This window comes from Macaca nemestrina, chromosome 7 (assembly GCF_043159975.1).
Source record: "Macaca nemestrina isolate mMacNem1 chromosome 7, mMacNem.hap1, whole genome shotgun sequence".
NCBI classification, from domain to species: Eukaryota; Metazoa; Chordata; class Mammalia; order Primates; family Cercopithecidae; genus Macaca; species Macaca nemestrina.
In genome coordinates this window covers 146,843,684-146,862,114 of record NC_092131.1, presented here as the reverse complement: position 1 = coordinate 146,862,114, position 18,431 = coordinate 146,843,684, and the positions used below count along the sequence as shown (strand labels likewise).

Here is an 18,431-nt window from a genome sequence, read left to right as displayed (position 1 = left end):
TAAGAGGGAAGTTTACAGTGATAAATGGCCTCCATTAAGAAAAAAGAAAGATCTTCAGTAAACAACCTAAGTTTATACTGCAACAAACTAGAAAAAAGGGAACAAAATAAGCCCAAAGTTAGAAGAAGGAATGAAATAATAAAGATTGGAGCTAAAATTAAATAGAGACCAAAAAAATTAAAAAAAAAAAAACACAGAAAAGAAAGAAAAGATGAATAAAACTAACTATTTTTTGAAAAAATAAAATTGACAAAACTGGCTGGGCACAGTGGCTCATGCCTATAATCCCAACACTTTGGGAGGCCGAGGCGGGTATCACCTGAGGTCAGGAGTTTGAGACCAGCCTGAACAACATGGCGAAACCCCATTTCTACTAAAAATACAAACATTAGCCGGGCGTGGTGGCGGGTGCCTGTAATCCCAGCTGCTTGGGAGGCTGAAACAGGAAAATCACTTGAACCTGGGAAGCAGAGGTTGCATTGAGCTGAGATTGCACCACTGCACTCCAGCCTGGGTAACACAGCAAGAATCCGTCCTCAAAAAATTAAATAAATTTTATTTTACTGAGGCGGAGAGAGAGAGAAAGAGAGACAAAGAGAGAGAAAACTTTACCTAGTCTAAAAAAAGAGTAAAAACTCAAATTAATAAAATTGTAAATGAAATAGGAGGTGTTACAACTGATACCACAGAGGTACAAATAATAATAAGAGATACTCTAAATAATCCAGTCAGGTGCAGTGGCTCACGCCTATAACCCCAGCACTTTGGGAGGTCAAAGTAGGTGGATCACTTGAGGTCAGGAGTTCAAGACCAGCCTGGCCAACATGGTGAAACCCCGTCTCTACTAAAAATACAAACATTAACTGGGGCATGGTGGTACGCACCTATGATCCCAGCTACTTGGGAGGATGAGGCAGGAGAATCACTTGAACCCAGGAGGCAGAGGTTGCAGTGAGCTGAGATTGCTCCATTGCACTCCAGCCTGGGTGACAAAGTGAGATTCCATCTAAAAAAAAAAAAAAAAAAAAGACAAAAAAAAGTGTGATTACATCAAACGAAAGCTGCTGCACAGCAAAGGAAACAATAAAATGGAAAGGCCACTGGCTGGGCATGGTGGCTCACACCTGTAATCCCAGCACTTTGGGAGCCCAGAAGGCAGATCACTTGAGGGCAGGACTTTGAGACCAGCCTGACCAACATGGCAAAACCCCATCTCTACTAAAAATACAAAAATTAGCTGGACATGGTGGTAGGCACCTGTAATCCTGGCTACTCAGGAGGCTGAGGCATGAGAATCACTTGAGTCCAGAGGCAGAGGTTGCAGTGAGTGGAGGTCGTGCCACTGAACTCCAGCCAGGTGACAGAATGACACTCCACCTCAAAAAAAAAAAAAAAGAAAAGGCAACGTATAGAAGGAAAAAAAATGTAAATCTGATAAGGGTTTAATATCCAAAATATACAAGAACCTCATACTACTGAATACCAAAAACACACCCAAAAGAAAAAAAAATTTAATGGGCAAAATAGCTGAATAGACATTTTTTCAAAGAATACATAAAAAATGGTCAACAAGTATATGAAAAAGTGCTCGACATCACTAATCATCAGAGAAATGCAAATCAAAACCACAATGATTTTGATTACCTCACATCTGCTGGGATGGCCAATTAGAAAAAAAAAAAAAAAAAAACAAGAGGTAAGTGTTGGCAAGGATATGGAGAAAAGGGGCCCTTGTACACTGTTGGTGGGAATACAAAGTGGTACAGCCACCATGGAAAACATTATGGAGGTTCTTTAAAATAATTTTTTCAAAAATTTTAAAAATAGAATACCATAGGATTTAGCAATCCTCCTTCTGGGTATAATACATCTGAAAGAATTGAAATCAGGATTTCTAAGTGGTATCTGTACTCCCATGTTCACTGCAGCATTATTCACAATAGCCAAGACTTAGAAGCAACCTAAATGTCCATTCACAATGAATAAATGAAGAAAATGTGGTCTATACATACAATGGAAAAGTATTCAGCGTTAAAAAAGAAAGAAATCCTGCCATCTGTGACAATACGGATAGGTGTGGAAGCTATTAGACTAAGTTAAATAAGCCAGACACATAAAGAAAAATACTATGTGATCTTCCATATATTTAATATATAGAATCTAAAATGTCAAACTCTCCAAGCATGGTGGCCGCTCCTGTAGCCCCAGCTACTCAAGAGGCTGAGGCGCAGTGATTGCTTGAGCCCATGACTTCAAGGCTGCAGTGAGCTATGATCACGTCACTGCGCTCCAGTCTGGGCAGCACAGCAAGATCTTGTTTCTAAAATAAAAAAATGTAATTTAAAAAAAAGTACTCCCAGAAGCAGAGAGCAGAATGATGGTTGCCAGGGACTGGGAGGAAGGGGAAATGGGAAGGTCACAGTTAAGGGGAACAAGTTTATGCAAAATAAATAAGTTCTGAAAAGCTATTATACAGCACCTAGTGTCTATATAATACTAATACTGTATTAGATACTGAAACCTGCTAAGAAGATAGGTCCAGTGTTAATTGTTCTTAAAACACACACACACAAAAAGCAATAATAATAATAAAGGAGGCAGGATAAAACTTTGGGAGATGATGGGTATGTTTATGGCCTTGATGGTAGCGATGGTTTCATGGGTGAATAATTATCCCCAAATTCATCAAGATGTATATATTAAACATGTACAGCCTTTTATCTGTCAATAACACCTCCATAAAGTTATAATAAACTGTTGAGTAGGGGAAGGAAAGAATGAACAAACAAATGTAGGAACAAATGAACAAACTCAGGTAAGAAAGAGGAGATGAAAATGGTACACTTGTAGCAGGGGTGGATGGAGGAATGAGTTAAATTCTCTTCTTCTGTAATAAAGTATCGACAGATAATGACTAAAACTGAAAAACTGACCATAGGAATAGAAACGTGTCATTTAGAGACTAGATGTGTAACCTACTGCAAGAGTTCACTGGTTAACTCTGGGGAGCAGGAAATGGGCTGGGGGAGAGGAGTCTACTGGTTTTTTGTAACAGGCGTTGTAGAACAATGTCCACATATAACTTTGGTAAATTTGGCAGGGCATGGTGGCTCATATCTGTAATCCCAGAACTTTGGGAGGCAGAGGCGGGCAGATCACTGGAGACCAGGAGACCGAGACCAGCCTGGCCAACATAGGGAAACCCCGTCTCTACTAAAAATACAAAAATTAGTTGGGTGTGATGGCACACACCTGTAATCCCAGCTACTTTAGGAGGCTGAGGCAGGAGAATCACTTGAACGAGGGAGGCGGAGGTTATGGTGAGTCAACATCACGCCACTGCTCTCTAGCCCGGGTGACAGGGCGAGACTCTGTCTCCCAAAAAAAAAAAAAAAAAGCTTTGGTAAATTTTTAAAAATTAATTATTACAAAATAAAATTTAATGCCCATGTTTTTTTTTTTTTTTTTTTCCTCCTTGGAGGATTCAGGACATCACAATAAACCTCACTAACTTGCCATGCTACGTCCTGAAGACCTAGGACCTACACTGAAGTAGGATGTTGAGGATCTGAGCATTGGAGACAGACTGTATGACTTTAATTCTCAACTTTACCACTCACAGGCCATGTGACCTTGAGCAAATTACTTAACCTCTCTGTCTCAGTTGCCTCATCTGTGGACCAGGAATAATAATAGGATTACTTTGCATGGATTCAATTATGTATACCTATAAAATGCCTAAAACTGTGTTTGACACAAAGGAAATGTTCAATAATAGCTATTCTTTTTAATGTATGTTTGCCTCCATAATAAATGGCTCCTGACCGCTGTATTGATTTTGTGTCTTTTGTTAATTTATATTTCCTTCTCCCTGCCCTCACCTTTGCTATCAGTCAGGCAGCTATCCCTCATCACAGTAATCAGTGCCTTCCTGGGTCAACCCCTACCCCTTCCGATGCACTGTTTTTAATTGACAAGGCACCTGGGAACCAAATAACCAAGATTATTAGAACTGTGTATAAAATCAAGAAAAACGGGCACCAAAAAATGTTCTGAAAGTTGCTCTGTGAGGCAGGTTGGCAATTTTCAGTATATTAACCACTGTCTAACTCAGAACCCTTTGGCCTTATTAACTGTGGGTCAGTAGGTTGGGTGACACTTGGTGGGACCAACCAACCCAGTTTAGTGGAGACCATCTGAGTTATAACACTGAAAGTCCTGAATCCCTGGAAACCATATCCCAGCATTGGGCAAATTACTTCATCCTCTTGAGCCTGTTTCATCATCTGTACAATGAAGGATAATATCTGCTTTGTAAGATTCTTGAGGATTAAATGAGAAAGTGTTTGTATAATTCTTGACACATATGGTAGCTGTAGCTATTATACTCACTTGCATATTGTTATTATCAACTCTAATATCAGGTAGAAAAAGAAAGTATTCTTAGAAACATAACCTATAATTTGCTTTATATATAGTGGACTTCAGGAAGCTGCAATGTTTGCTTTTGTGAATTTCCTTCCCATTTTGTAATACACATTTTGTTTCAGGGACTAAGACATATTAAAGAAATTTAATAGTTTAACATTTCTGATTTCTCTACTGGACAAAAGCCTGGCCAATTTCCACTATCTTTTCATAGACATGACTCTTTTACATTAGGGGATCCCTGGGTTATTTATGTTAGTAGCTGCTTCTAAACTTGTAGACAGAAATCAGCTGTCACCTCACAAAGGACATCAGGCGTCATATCTGAAATTTGTTTTTAATTTCCATTTCACTTTTTTCCTTCATAATAGCACCAGATTATTCAGTCTTCTAATTATTTAGTGAATTCAGTACATTTGCGTGGGGCCAAACATCTGCATCTGCATTTCTAAGTTCTAAGCCAAATCATTCACTATGTATGTCCATTCTATCCCTGAAAAATAAGGGCTTTTATCACCAAACAGATGAAATACCATTTCTGACCTCAAAAGCTGAAGCAACTCCCTACTCCACAGTTATTAATGACAGCCTGAAGGAAATGGCTCACATCTATGCACCCCACAGACACAAGGGCAAAGTTGCTATGAGAACAGTTACAAACTTTGGGATAGATAATGGAAAGCATCACAAGTTACTCAAAGCCAAAATATGGCCTAGGAACCCTCTAAGAAGCAGCAGAGACAGCAGAAAAAGCCGGGCAGATAAGACTCTTAATAAAGGCTCCCATGGCCTCTCCTCCCATACTCATATCTCTTCTCCAACCAGTGTCCAAGGCCTGTGAGCACAACACACAGGAGAACACAGAACTTCAGAGAAGCCTTGAGGGGCAACTGGTCAACCAATTAGGGCAGGTGAAAATGGATCTAGGACTGGCACAGAATCACCTAGGGTATTTGAGGAAAATTCAAAATTCTGGGTCCCATCCAGGCCTCCGAATTAGGATCTCTGCAAGGGAGGCCTAGGGAATTTGCATTTATAACAAGCTTCCCAGGGGCGTTCTGGTTATACGCAATCAAGCTTGTAAGCCACTGTTCTAGGGAGACAACAGATGGCAAAAATGTACAACTATAGTTAGGCAAATAGCCTGTACATCAAGATCATATCTAACTTCTACTAGCCTCAGATACCAAATCTGTAAAATAGGGATAATAACACTGACCTAGCAAGGTGGATGTGAGAATTAAATGAAACAAATAATAGCCTCACACACAGTGCCTCACATACGGCAAGTGCTCAATAAAAGTCCATTCCCGGCCGGGTGCGGTGGCTCAAGCCTGTAATCCCAGCACTTTGGGAGGCCGAGGTGGGCAGATCACAAGGTCAGGAGATCGAGACCATCCTGGCTAACACAGTGAAACCTCGTTTCTACTAAAACTACAAAAAATTAGCCAGGTGTGGTGGCAGACGCCTGTAGTCCCAGCTACTTGGGAGGCTGAGGCAGGAGAATGGGGTGAACCTGGGAGGTGGAGCTTGCAGTGAGCTGAGATCACCCCACTGCACTCCAGCCTGGGCGACAGAGCGAGACTCCGTCTCTAATGAAGACTTACGACAATAGTTCCTGTTTTGAATAAATACCACCAAGGAAAGCAGATAGCTAGGAAAGTTAAGGCCTCAATGTTAATGACTCATCAACTACAAAGGCCGAGGTCAGCAGCTTTAACCAGCGATTGAGTCATGAAATGTACCTGCAGACAGTGATTCTCAAGCTTTGGGGTGCATCCAGAGTCACCTAGATGGCTTTAAAACACAGGCTCTAGGCCCCACCAGAGTTTCAGATTCAGTAGGTCTGGAGTGGGGCTGAAAATCTGCATTTCTAAGTTCCCAGGTGGTGCTGATGTTACTGCTCCTAATCTGACACTTTGCAATAAAAAAACAAAACAAAACAAAACAAAACTATGCTGTGTATATTTCCTGTTTGACACTAGACTGGTTAGTTACATGTATATACAGGAAAAAACTAAGAAACCAACAAATTCCGTGGCTGTGCTGCCTCTGTCCCTGAGAATCTTACTATGTTGTTTGAACGATGCATACAGAGGACAGGGAGATTTGAATTCTATCTTCCCGCTCACTTGCTGTGTGACTCTGCATGAGACATATGATCTCTTCCAGCCTGAGTTTACTCATGCTGGAAGTAAAGGTGAGCTAGGCACTGGTTCCCAAACCAGGTTGTCCACCATCAGTCACTATAGCAGTATTTTAAATAAAACATAGATTCCCGAGCCCTCACCACAAACCTAATAAATTAGAATCTCCGAAGGAGAGACTGAAAAATGTGTTGTTGTTTCTTGTGGGTATGTTTTTTATTATTATTATTATTATACTTTAAGTTCTAGGGTACACGTGTACAACATGCAAGTTTGATACATAGGTATACATGTGCCATGCTGGTTTGCTGCACCCATCAACTCAAAATTTACATTAGGTATTTCTTCTAATGCTATCCCTCCCCCTCCCCTCACCCCACAACAGGCTGCAGTGTGTGATATTCCCTGCCCTGTGTTCAAGTGTTCTCATTGTTCAATTCTCACCTATAAGTGAGAACATGCGGTGTCTGGTTTTCTGTCCTTGTGACAGTTTGCTGAGAATGATGGTTTCCAGCTTTATCCGTGTCTCTGCAAAGGACATAAACACCTCCTTTTTTATGGCTGCATAGTATTCCATGGTGTATATGTGCCACATTTGCTTAATCCAATCTATCATTGATGGACATTTGAGTTGGTTCTAAGTCTTTGCTATTGTGAATAGTGCCACAATAAACATATGTGTGCACGTGTCTTTATAGTAGCATGATTTATAATCCTTTGGGTATATACCCAGTAATGGGATTGCTGGGTCAAATGGTAATTCTAGTTCTAGATCCTTGAGGAATCACCACACTGTCTTCCACAATAGTTGAACCAATTTACACTCTTTTGTGGGTATGTTTTAAACAAAAGCTTCCTGTACAATTTTCACATCCAGCCAGTTCTGAGGAGCCATTAACATGGTAATCTTTCTCCAGCATCAAAGCTCTTGGGTCTTTTTGATTTCCAATTCACTGGGTGCTGAGTCTATACTTACCCAGTAGCTTTCTCCTTTTATATTTGCTTCACCTGGATATTTTTCCTATAGGAAGCATACGCTGTCTTCAAAGAAAGGAATCTATTATGCTTAGCAGTTCCATTTCTCATGTATCAATAAACTGGCATTCTGATTTTATTTTAAAAATAAAGTCCAGGATGGGCGAAGTGCTCACAGCTGTAATCCCAGCACTTTGGGAGGCCAAGGCAGGCAGATCACTTGAGGTCAGGAGTTCAAGACCAGCCTGGCCAACATGGCTGGTCTTGAACTCCTGACCTCATCTCTACTAAAACTCATCTCTACTAAAACTCATCTCTACTAAAAATACAAAAATTAGCCCAGCATGGTGACATGTTCCTGTGGTCCTAGTTACTTGGGAGGCTGAGGTAGGAGGATCCACTTGAGCCCAGGATGTTGAGGCTGCAGTGAGCTGGGTGACAAAGACAAGAAAGAAGGGAAGGGAAGATAGAAAAGAAAGGAAGGGAAGGAAGGGAGAAGGGAAGGGGGAACGGAAGGGAGAAAGGAAAGTAGGAAAGGAAGGGAGAAGGAAAAAAAAGGAAACCAGAGGCCCTTACAGACCACAGCTACCTATGTGGATCTCACACCTACTACAATGAAAGCAACTAGGGGATTTTAAGCAGAAGGATATGACCTGAATTCCTTTAACTTTTTAAAATTTTGTTTCATGCTCCTCAGGAGTGTGAATTCCTTTTTTTCGGACATCACTGGCTTTGTGTGAAAAATGGGCTATGGCAGGGAGGCGCAAGAATTGGAACGGCAAAGTAGCAGTACAGGCCTTTAACCAGCAGCTGGCACAGAGAAGGCACTTGGGTATTTCTGCACTGCTTTAACACAGGGAAATCATGATATACTTGTTTCGCCTCCTAACATATTTCAGAGGAGTTCAAGGAAGAGACTCTGGGTGTTAGCAAAGTTCCATCTAGAAGTCACTTCCTTTGAACAACACACACAATTTTGGATTGTCCACAGTACCACTGGTTCCAATCAAGAAATATTAGAATAAGAACATAAAAAGAACACACCAGGGAACCAGCAGACCAGGCTTCTGGAACCATCCCTGCCATCAATGAGCCATGTGACCTGAGGTACAGCTCTGGACTTCCGGGAGGGGAGCCTGAGCTACAATTTCCAAGGTCCCTACCAGCTCTTAAATTACACAATTCTGTAAGTGTAACAAATGTGGTTTCCTTATCTGGGTGGCAAAATGGGCTGATGACTCAGGGTGAGGTTTTTTGTTACTGTTTTTCAACCTCCCAGAGAAGCTCTAGTGAAGCTAGAATCAGGGTGTTAATAAAGAAACTGTCCCTTTTTATCATTTCCTTTCCAGGGTATGGTGGTCAGCCAGAAATCTGGGAAGTAGACATTCCCGGCAGCTGAGAGCTTATCGTGCAGAGACTGAGAGCCCAAGTCCCTGTGTAACCCTTCAGGTACATGTTCTCTGTGGTCCCTCACGCATGTGGCTTCTGCTCACGTGGAAGCACGCAATAGACAGGCCTCTCACTTCCTCCTGCTGGTAGGCTGTTCCGAGAGGGTCCACTCCTCTCTTATGGCCAACCTGGCACCTCCACGGGAACCCCATTTCGCATGATGCCTGGGGGCAGTGGTTCTCAGCCTCAACTGCAACTGCCCATCAGAAGCCCGTGTGGAGACAATAAATAAATAAATAAATAAATAAATAAATAAATAAATAAATAACAGGCTGAGCCCTACCCCATATTTACTGACTTAGAATTGGGGTGAGGGAGAGGTTAGAAAGACAACAGTGGTAGAGTTAGGCTTAGTTTTACATGATGGAGAGAACGTGTAACTTGGGAAACTGCAAGCCAAAGAGGTTTGTCTAATGCAGGGTTTCTTAGCCTCGGCACTGTTGACATTTTAGGCAGGATAATCCTTTGTTGGGGGCTGTCCTGTGTACTGAGAATGTTTTGCGGCATCCCTGGCCTCCACCCACTAAATGCCAGGAGTAACTCCCCAGTTGTGACAGTCAAAAATGTCTCCAGGCATTGCTAAATGTCCCATGTGGGGTGGGGCAGGGGAGAAAATCAACCCCAACTGAGAGATACTGGTGTGATATCACATAGTTAATAACCAGGAATATGGAGACTAAAAACCGACCTACTGATTCCTGACTGTGTTGATTCTTCCACATTCAAGCAGGAGCTCTGGGAACACAGGAATGAGCCACCGCCTGAGGAAATATCACAACCCACTTCACTACACAGCGCTCTGTGCCTAGGGCAGACGTGGGGCCTGGGACAGCTGACCTTGTCCCTAACGAGAAAAGTCACATTAGGTCTCTAGTATTTGACTGTGAGGACAATGCCTTATCTTTTCAAGGACCGCTAGACCTCTTCACTCATTCTTGGAGTTGTTTCCTTGTAATGATGAGATTTATTATGAAAATCACTATTTTCATAATGATTTCTTAGCAAGAAACAAAGAAATCCTGACCACAATCATAGGTTACATTTTAAAACTCTTTGGTATTGCAAATGAACATTTAAGCCATGACCTATTTCTGTATGTTTCATTTCCCCTCTTATTAGGGCTAGTACAGCAAGAATAAAAGTATCCTATTATCGTGTTTAACTAGCTGATTTAGACCTTGTCTTTGCTTTTAAAGATACAAATACACAGGAGATTAGTATTCAGCCATACCCTGATAGGACCTGACCAGCCTCCCATGAAGTTGGGATCAGGCCAAGGTAGATAAACTGTAGCAAATAAGGATGAACAGGGTTTTCAGTCTCTTGGCAACCAATTTTATTATTATGCTTTGACCTGGCAGCTGGTAAGACTTTATATGAATTAACCAACGAGACTATGAAAAAACAAGATTAGTGGTTCTGAAATATGGTATTCAAATAGCAGTTACAGAAAGCATGTTCACTTTCAAGGCTGCTTTCTTTTAAAGAGGTACAAATAATTGTAATAAAAAATAATAAAATATTGTTTAAAAAGAACAGATCTCTAGTAAGCAAGTCACATATACCTGTCTATCTACCTTGGTCCTTGTCATATGTATATCTTCCATATTTATTCTACCAAAATAAAAAGGGGTGAGGAGTTTTGTGGGAATAGGCCACTTAAAGCAAGCAGGCTTCCCATAAGACAACACTTAGTTGTTGTGGAATTATACTCAGTAAGACCACCTTAATCAAAGCACCTTACAATAAATACTCAAGAGGGTCAAAAGTGTTAACAAAACCATAAACAAAATAAAAATAGGCCGGGCGCGGGGGCTCACGCCTGTAATCCCAGCACTTTGGGAGGCCAAGGCTGGCAGATCACAAGGTCAGGAGACGGAGACCATCCTGGCTAACGGGGTGAAACCCCGTCTCTATTAAAAAAATACAAAAAACTAGCCGGGCGAGGTGGCGGGTGCCTGTAGTCCCAGCTACTGGGGAGGCTGAGGCAGGAGAATGGCGTAGACCCGGGAGGCGGAGCTTGCAGTGAGCTGAGATCCGGCCACTGCACTCCAGCCTAGGCAACAGAGCGAGACTCCGTCTCAAAAAAAAAAAAAAAAGAAAATACAAAAAAATTAGTCCAGCATGGTGGCAGGCGCCTGTGGTCCCAGCTACTCAAGAAGCCGAGGCAGGAGAATGGCGTGAACCCGGGAGGCAGAGCTTGCAGTGAGCCGAGATCCCGTGCCACTGCACTCCAGCCTGGGCGACAGAGCCAGACTCCATCTCAAAAAATAAAAATTAAAAAAAAAATACATTGAACTACAGGCTTTCTGGCATAACAGCAGGGAAGAGAACCACGTGGGGCTTTCAACAGTCATGCAGCCCTCAGAGAAAAGTCGAGGTGTCTCATGAGAATGGCTTTGGCTGCCACATGTTGGATCTGGGGACTGAAGGACAGTATGATAATGAGGTGATCTTGAGTGGATGGCTACAGATGTGATTAAAGGTCAACATGAAAACATAAGCAATTTTTTCATGACCTCTTAAGGGACGGGATTATGCAGCAGAACCACCACTGGTCCCAGAGTCCCATGTCTAGCTCTGCCACTAACTCTATGTGACTTTGACAAAGTGACTTAACCTCTCTGGAGTAAATTCCCTTAACTATAAAAGACTAGAGATAAATGAAATGTTCTCTAACTTCCTTCTAATTCTAATACTCCCTGGGTTTACAAATCCTCTCTTTTGGATACATGCACAATCACTAAAAGTCAGCCATGGCTCAATCATTCTTTGGACATTTTCACGATCGATGCAATTCCTATGCATAAACATGCAGCTCCAACTAGCGCTGCCAGACACAAAACAAGACACCCAGTTAAATATGCATTTTGGATAAAGAACAATTTTTTAGTAAAAGCATGTCCCAAATAATGCATAAGATATAGGAAACAATTATTCAGTGTTTATCTGCAATATTTAACTTTTTTTAGTTTGCTAAATCTGGCACCCCACCTCCATCCCCACATTAGAATCAAAACTCTAACTCCATACACATGGGAGGTTGGCTGACTAAAGCACTACATGGTAAACTTCTGTTTAAGGGCAACATATACAGAGGAAAAACAAACAAACAAAAAACAGGAAAGGAGGAACAAAACTTTCAGCATTCCTCTTGAGTAAGAGAGGCATCTAATTTTACTTGACACTAAATCAAATATGAGTGTTACTAGACCTCAATCATACAAGTACCTGCACAACCAGAGTGTCCAAACAGAGCTGAATGCTCTCTACTCCACACACCTTACCCTGTGAACACAGGTAAATGACAGACCCCTTATTTCTGCCTCCAGCTCAGGGCTCCTGTCTGCACTTAGCTTAAGGGAAACCAAATCATAAACTCAAACTTCCTGACCAAGAAGCAGAAGAACAAATACAGTCCAAGCAAAATCTGCATGCGGCATAAAAAGTGAAGGCTATAGAAAGGAAAAATTACTGTCTTCAAGAACCAATCTTGTTTTAGCAATTTCCCTTCGCAGGGGCCTGGCCAACATGGTGAACCTCCATTTCTACTGAATAAATAAATAAGAAATGAATTTCCATTTTCTTAAATTTCCAAAAAACTTCACTCTTTCTAAATCAGCACAAGAGGACAACACCCTGGAGATAGGCACTGAATGGCCCTGCCCAGTTTGCCCAGGATACAGACAGAGGGTTCCGGTCTGCCACCGTGGAAAGGACCGACAGCCTCACCTTTCCACTTATTTGAACTTCCCCTTTTTAAGGAAGATAAGACTATTATTTTTGGGAAAGTAGGACAGAAGATGAGAGACTTAGGAGATGCTGGTGTATCTATAGACATTGCTTCTCTTAGAAAAAAAAATGGATAGAATAGTAGGAAAGAAACAGCAGAACACTCTACAGACATACCAGCCTGAATGCACCTGTTCTCCTCTGATCTTGGAAGCTAAGCAGGGTTGGGCCTGGTTAGTACTTGGATGAGAGAAATGGCAGAATGATCCCTATTGCTCCGTCTTCCGTTCCCTTTTTCGTTAGTTCAGCACCTATCTTTTTGAGCGCTTAATATATGTCAGAAACCATTCTATGTGCTGTGGACATCACAGTGAGCAAGGCAGATTCCTGGCCATCATGGAGCTTGTCTTCTATCAGTGAAAGACAAATATCGTGTGTATGTGCTGGTTTGTGTATGACAGTATTATAAATACTCTAAAGAAAACAAGGCAAGGTAAGGGGGCAGAAAATGATGGGATGGGTGAGGGATACTATTTTAGATGCGGTGGTCAAAGAAGGCCTCTCTAGAAAAATGACTTTTCACCTGAGTGAAATAAATAAGAAAGCCACACAGATATCTGAGGGGAAGAGCATTCCAGGCAGAGGAAACAAGGGCAAAGGTCCTGAGGTATGGCTGCAGCAGAAGTCAGCAAAGGAAAGAGTGAGAGCAGATGAAGCCACACTCCATGCAAGGGCTGTAGAGACCATGGTGAGGACTCTGTCTCTTCTGAGATAAAAAGCCATTGGAGAGTTTCAAGCAGAGTGACATAATAGACCCTGGCTGCTGCCTTAAGAATAGAGTGTGCAGCAGTAAGGGTGGAAGCAGGGAAGTCCTTTAGGAGGCTTTTGCAGTAATCCAGGAGACAGTGATGATAGGAACTTGGTGGAAGCAGCAGAAGTGGTGGAAAATGGTTATCATCCTAGATGTATTCTTTTTGTTTGCTTGTTTGTTTGTTTGTTTTGAGATGGAGTCTCAGTCACCCAGACTGGGGTGCAATGGTGCGATCTTGGCTCACTGCAACCTCCGCCTCCCAGGTTCAAGTGATTCTCCTGCCTCAGCCTCCCAGGTAGCTGGGATTACAGGCACCCATGACCATGCCCGGCTAATTTTTGTATTTTTAGTAGAGATGGGGTTTCACCATGTTGCCAGCCTGGTCTTGAACTCCTGACCTCAGATGATCCACCTGTCTTAGCCTCCCAAAGTGCTGGGATTACAGGCGTGAGCCACTGCGCCTGGTCAGATGTATTCTTAAAGTAGAATCAGTGAGATTTGCTGAGGAATTTTTTTTTTTCTTTTGAGATGGAGTCTTACTAGGTTGCCCAGGCTGGAGTGCAGTGGTACCATCTTGGCTCACCGCAACCTCTGCCTCCTTGGTTCAAGCGATTCTCCTGCCTCAGCCTCCTGCCTCAGCCTCCCAAGTAGCTGGGACTACAGGCATGTACCACCATGCCCAGCTAATTTTTTGTATTTTAGTAGAGATGGGATTTCACCATGTTAGCCAGGATGGTCTTGATCTCCTGACCTTGTGATCCGTCCACCTGTCTCCCAAAGTGCTGGGATTACAGGCGTGAGCCACCACACTCAGCCTGCTGAGGAATATAATGTGGGTTATAAGAGAAAGAATCGAGAATGATTTCAGGATGTTTGGTGTGAGCATCTGGAAGAGTGAAGTTGCCATTCACTAAGATGGAGAAGACTAGGGGGAAAGCAGCTTTGGGAGAGAAAACTCAAAAGTGTGGCTCCTAGAGATTGTTGTTCACTTCAAAACCCTTACATCTATTCTAGAACCAAAACAACAGAAATTGAGAAGCTGACTTTAAATTTCATATGGAAGGCCAGGCACGGTGGCTCATGCCTGTGATCGCAGCACTTTGGGAGGCTGAGGCAGACAGATCACCTGAGATCGGGAGTCCGAGACCAGCCTGACCAACATGGAGAAACCCTGTCTCTACTAAAAATACAAAATTAGCTGGGCATGGTGGCACATGCCTGTAATCCCAGCTACTCAGGAGGCTGAGGCAGGAGAATCACTTGAACCTGGGAGGCGGAGGTTGCAGTGAGCCGAGATCGTGCCATTGCACTCCAACCTGCGAAATAATAGCAAAACGCCGTCTCAAAAAAAAAAAAAAATTCATATGGAAATTCAGGGAACTGGACAGTCAAAACATCTTGAAAAAGAACAAGGCTGAAGGACTCACATATCCTGATTTCAAAACACTATGTAGCTACAATAATCAAGGTAGTATGATACTAGCTTGAGGACAGACATACAGATCAATGGAATAAAATTGACAGTTCAGAAAGAAACCTTTACATTCATGGTCAATTTATCTCAACAGAGGTGCCAAAACCATTCAAAGAGGAACAGTCTTTTAAACAAATGGTGCTGAAAGAACTGGATATCCACACACAAAGGTTGAAGTTAGACCTCCTACCTCACACCATATTTAAAAATTAACTTAAAATGGATCAAAGAATGAAATGTAAGAGGTAAAACTATAAAACTTTTAGAAGAAAACATAAGTATAAATCTCATGACCTTGAATTTGACAATGTTTTCTTAAATTTGACATCAAAAGCACAAACAACAAAAGGAAAAACAGGTTGGGTGTGGTGGCTCCAGCCTACAATCCCAGCACTTTGGGCTGATGCAGGTTGATCACTTGAGGTCAGGAGTTCGAGACCAGCCTAGCAAAACCCTATCTCTACTAAAAATACAAAAATTAGCCAAGCATGGTGGCGCATGCCTGTAATCCCAGCTACTCTAGAGTCTGAAGCAAAAGAATCACTTCAATCCAGGAAGCAGAGGTTGTTGTGAGCCAAGATCATGCCACTGCAGTCCAACCTGGGTGACAGAGTCAGACTCTGTCTCAAAAAAAAAAAGGAAAAATAGATTAAATATACTTCAATGAAATTAAAAATCAAAGCAGGTCATAGAAATTAAGGAAGGAGGGAAAAAAGCGAGGGAGGGAGGAAGAGAGAAGGGTACAAAGGAAGAAAAAAGTAGGAATGAAAACATAAAACAACATAAACCAACATCAAATACAGAAAATAATGATCCTCAGTCAAGTTCCTTCGGCATTATATTAACCTTTCTTCACTTCTAACCATCTGCAGAAACTGTTTTCCAGGTTGTATTTTCCCTCTAAAGCAAGTTTTTAAGAAGGCCGGGGAAAAAAAAAAAAAAAAAGTAACAAGAACAGTGAGTGGAGAATCAACAAATTTAATTAGCAATGATTAGAGAAAACGTACATAGCGCAACTCTATAATCCCTCTACCCCCAACTCCAACATCTGACTGATCAACCAACCATAAAAAGTGATAATCCATCCGGAAGGAAAGAACAGCTGTTAGCTGCAGGGGTAAGGAAGAGGACCCAGTGGCAGAAGACCCTGAGGCCATGTAGGCCCAGGTGGCCAGCAGGAGCTAAAAGGCTGGGAAGGCTCCTCAGTCCAGGGCTCACAAAATTCGCTTCGCTTCAGGCCTGCCTTTGCTGAGCTGGTGATCTACTGGGACAGAGACAGGCTTTGGCAATAGTTACTAAAGCCTGTCATCACATCAGCCCACCACCAGTCCCGACGGCAGGGCCTGGCCGCCAGGTAGAGTTTGCTGTCTAACTGACAGGAGAAGGGAGAGCCCCTCCCTCGCAGCCAGTCTGCAGTCCAGACCCTCACCAACGAGAGGGCAACCGGGTTAAACAGTTAAACTGAAAGCTAAAGAGGAAGGAATGAACTGGGGGGCGTGCGGGAGGTCGGGGACTTTCCTCCTTTCCCTCCAGGAAAGTTTCCTACCCCTGATGGGCACCCTCGCACCTGGATGCAACCCGGAGGCGACCTGAGACCCTGGCCGGACCCCGGACCGCACCTGACCAGCACCAGGCGGTTGTCATCACTGGGGTCTGCACTGAGGGCCTTGGAGAGAAGCCACTTTTCCGGCGGGCTCGGGTGCCAGGAGGCGAGGAGAAAGGGCGGCGCAGCCTCCGACCCCAGCCCCAGGACGGCCCCACGGGGACGCCTCGCTCGGTCCTCCCGGAGGGACCGAACCCGCCGCGAGCCTCCCGCTCCTCAGGCCCCTCACCTGGCTCGCCCCGCAGTCCTGTCCCCGCCCGGCTCGAGTCCCCGCGCGCCGCGTCCACCCGCCGCTGGCCTTTTTTGGGTTCTTGGCGGGTATTTTCCGCCTGGCCCCACATCACTTCCCGTAAAGGAGAGCGAGGTGGGGCGGGACCTTCTCTCCTCCACCTCCCGCCTCCTCCTGTCACCTCGGGAGCGGCCCCTGCCCGGTTGGCGGGGGTTGGGGGACTGTCGCGCTCTCCCCCGCCGCCGCGCCTCCGAGGGGTCCTCTGTGAGCCCCGAAAAGGCCCTGCTCGCCTCCTTTGTCCCAACACTAGTTTCCACTGCCCCGTTCTGGAAGGTGCTAGAAGATAAAGGGGTGTTTTCGTTTTGAGACACGGGGGTGACATTTACAAAGTGCACCAAGAACCAGTATGCGGCGAGGTGTCCTTTGGGGACTCTGCCCTATTCACCTCCCCCAAAAGCCATGTTCTAAAGGTGTTTTCCAGGGCATCAGATCGCGGTCGCCACCGTAGCAGCCGGAGGTGCCGGGCGAATGCACGCCGGCCCCGCCCGGGGTTCCCGAGTCCTCGCGGCTCCTGAGGCGGCTTCCCGGGCCCGGCCCTGCCGCCGGCTTCCCACCCCTGCGGCTCCTGGCTCAGGTCGGCCTGGACACGGCCTTTCCGGGGCAAGGGAAAGTCTGGGATTCCTGGCAATAACATGGGAGAAAAATAAGTAAAAATTTTCGCAGGAAAAACATCAATGTAATTCTGAGAGGAAATGGCAAACGGAGTCTCTGCTCACACTGTCTAATTCAAGAATATAAAACCACTGTAAATTTCTAAGAGTGTTAGAGCAATGAGTTTAAAAAGAAGGAAACTACAGTATGTTAAGGAACCGCCTCTGTCGGAAGAAACCTGCGTGCTTTTGCTGCCACCCAGTGGCTCTCTTTTCCCAGCGCCGACGGTGTTGCTCGGGCCTGCGGGATCGTGAACCTGGGACTGCGGAGGGGATCAGGCCTCCTGGTTCCCACTCAGAGGCAGCCAAGGTCATCCACCTCAGTGGCCTGGAGGTGTGAACAGCAGGCCTTGGGCCTGCCCCTATGGAGTCTAAGGCAAAGGCCCTCTGAACCAAATGTTTCCACTTCTAAGTAGAGTAAAATGTTGAGAAGCCTTAGTCTGGCTTGTCTTCTGCCCTCTAAGCCGTCTTGCTGACTTGTGTCTACCTCCACCGCAAATTCCAGCTGTCCCAGGCCCACCTGGCCAACTCCATCACCTTTCCAATCTGTAGCTACTCACAATTTGCATTACAGTAGTTAGCTTGTCAGATGGGTCCAATTTACAAAAGCACGTATAGGATGAACCTTATGAAATTACCAATAGTCGGCAATTTCACACATTTGATATAACATTTCCAGGCAACCATAACACAGTAAACTCGGGTTTAGAGATAACAGATGTCATAACAGGTTGATAAGTTCAAGAGTTGTTCCGGTGTGAGAGAAGGGCCGTCAGACTGTTGGTGAGGTTAAGAGAAAAAGGCCGGGAGCGGCGGCTCACGCCTGTAATCCCAGCACTTTGGGCGCCCGAAGCGGGCGGATCACAAGGTCAG

At 44.0% G+C, this 18,431-nt stretch overlaps 1 protein-coding gene across 5 annotated transcripts in view; it reads right to left on the bottom strand.

Moving 5' to 3' along the window:
- Positions 1-16,968, bottom strand: part of LOC105489977 (RAB27A, member RAS oncogene family) — an 88,603-nt gene extending 71,635 nt beyond the window's left edge. For 3 of the 5 annotated variants that reach the window (XM_071066819.1, XM_071066818.1, XM_011755165.2), the window contains exon 1: positions 16,849-16,968. The gene's annotated coding sequence lies outside the window, so the exon portion shown is untranslated. Of the gene's footprint in view, positions 1-16,583; positions 16,603-16,635; positions 16,655-16,848 lie in introns of those variants that run through there. The other 2 variants (XM_071066817.1, XM_071066815.1) reach the window with 2 other exon arrangements.
- Between the last annotated feature and the right edge of the window lie 1,463 nt (positions 16,969-18,431).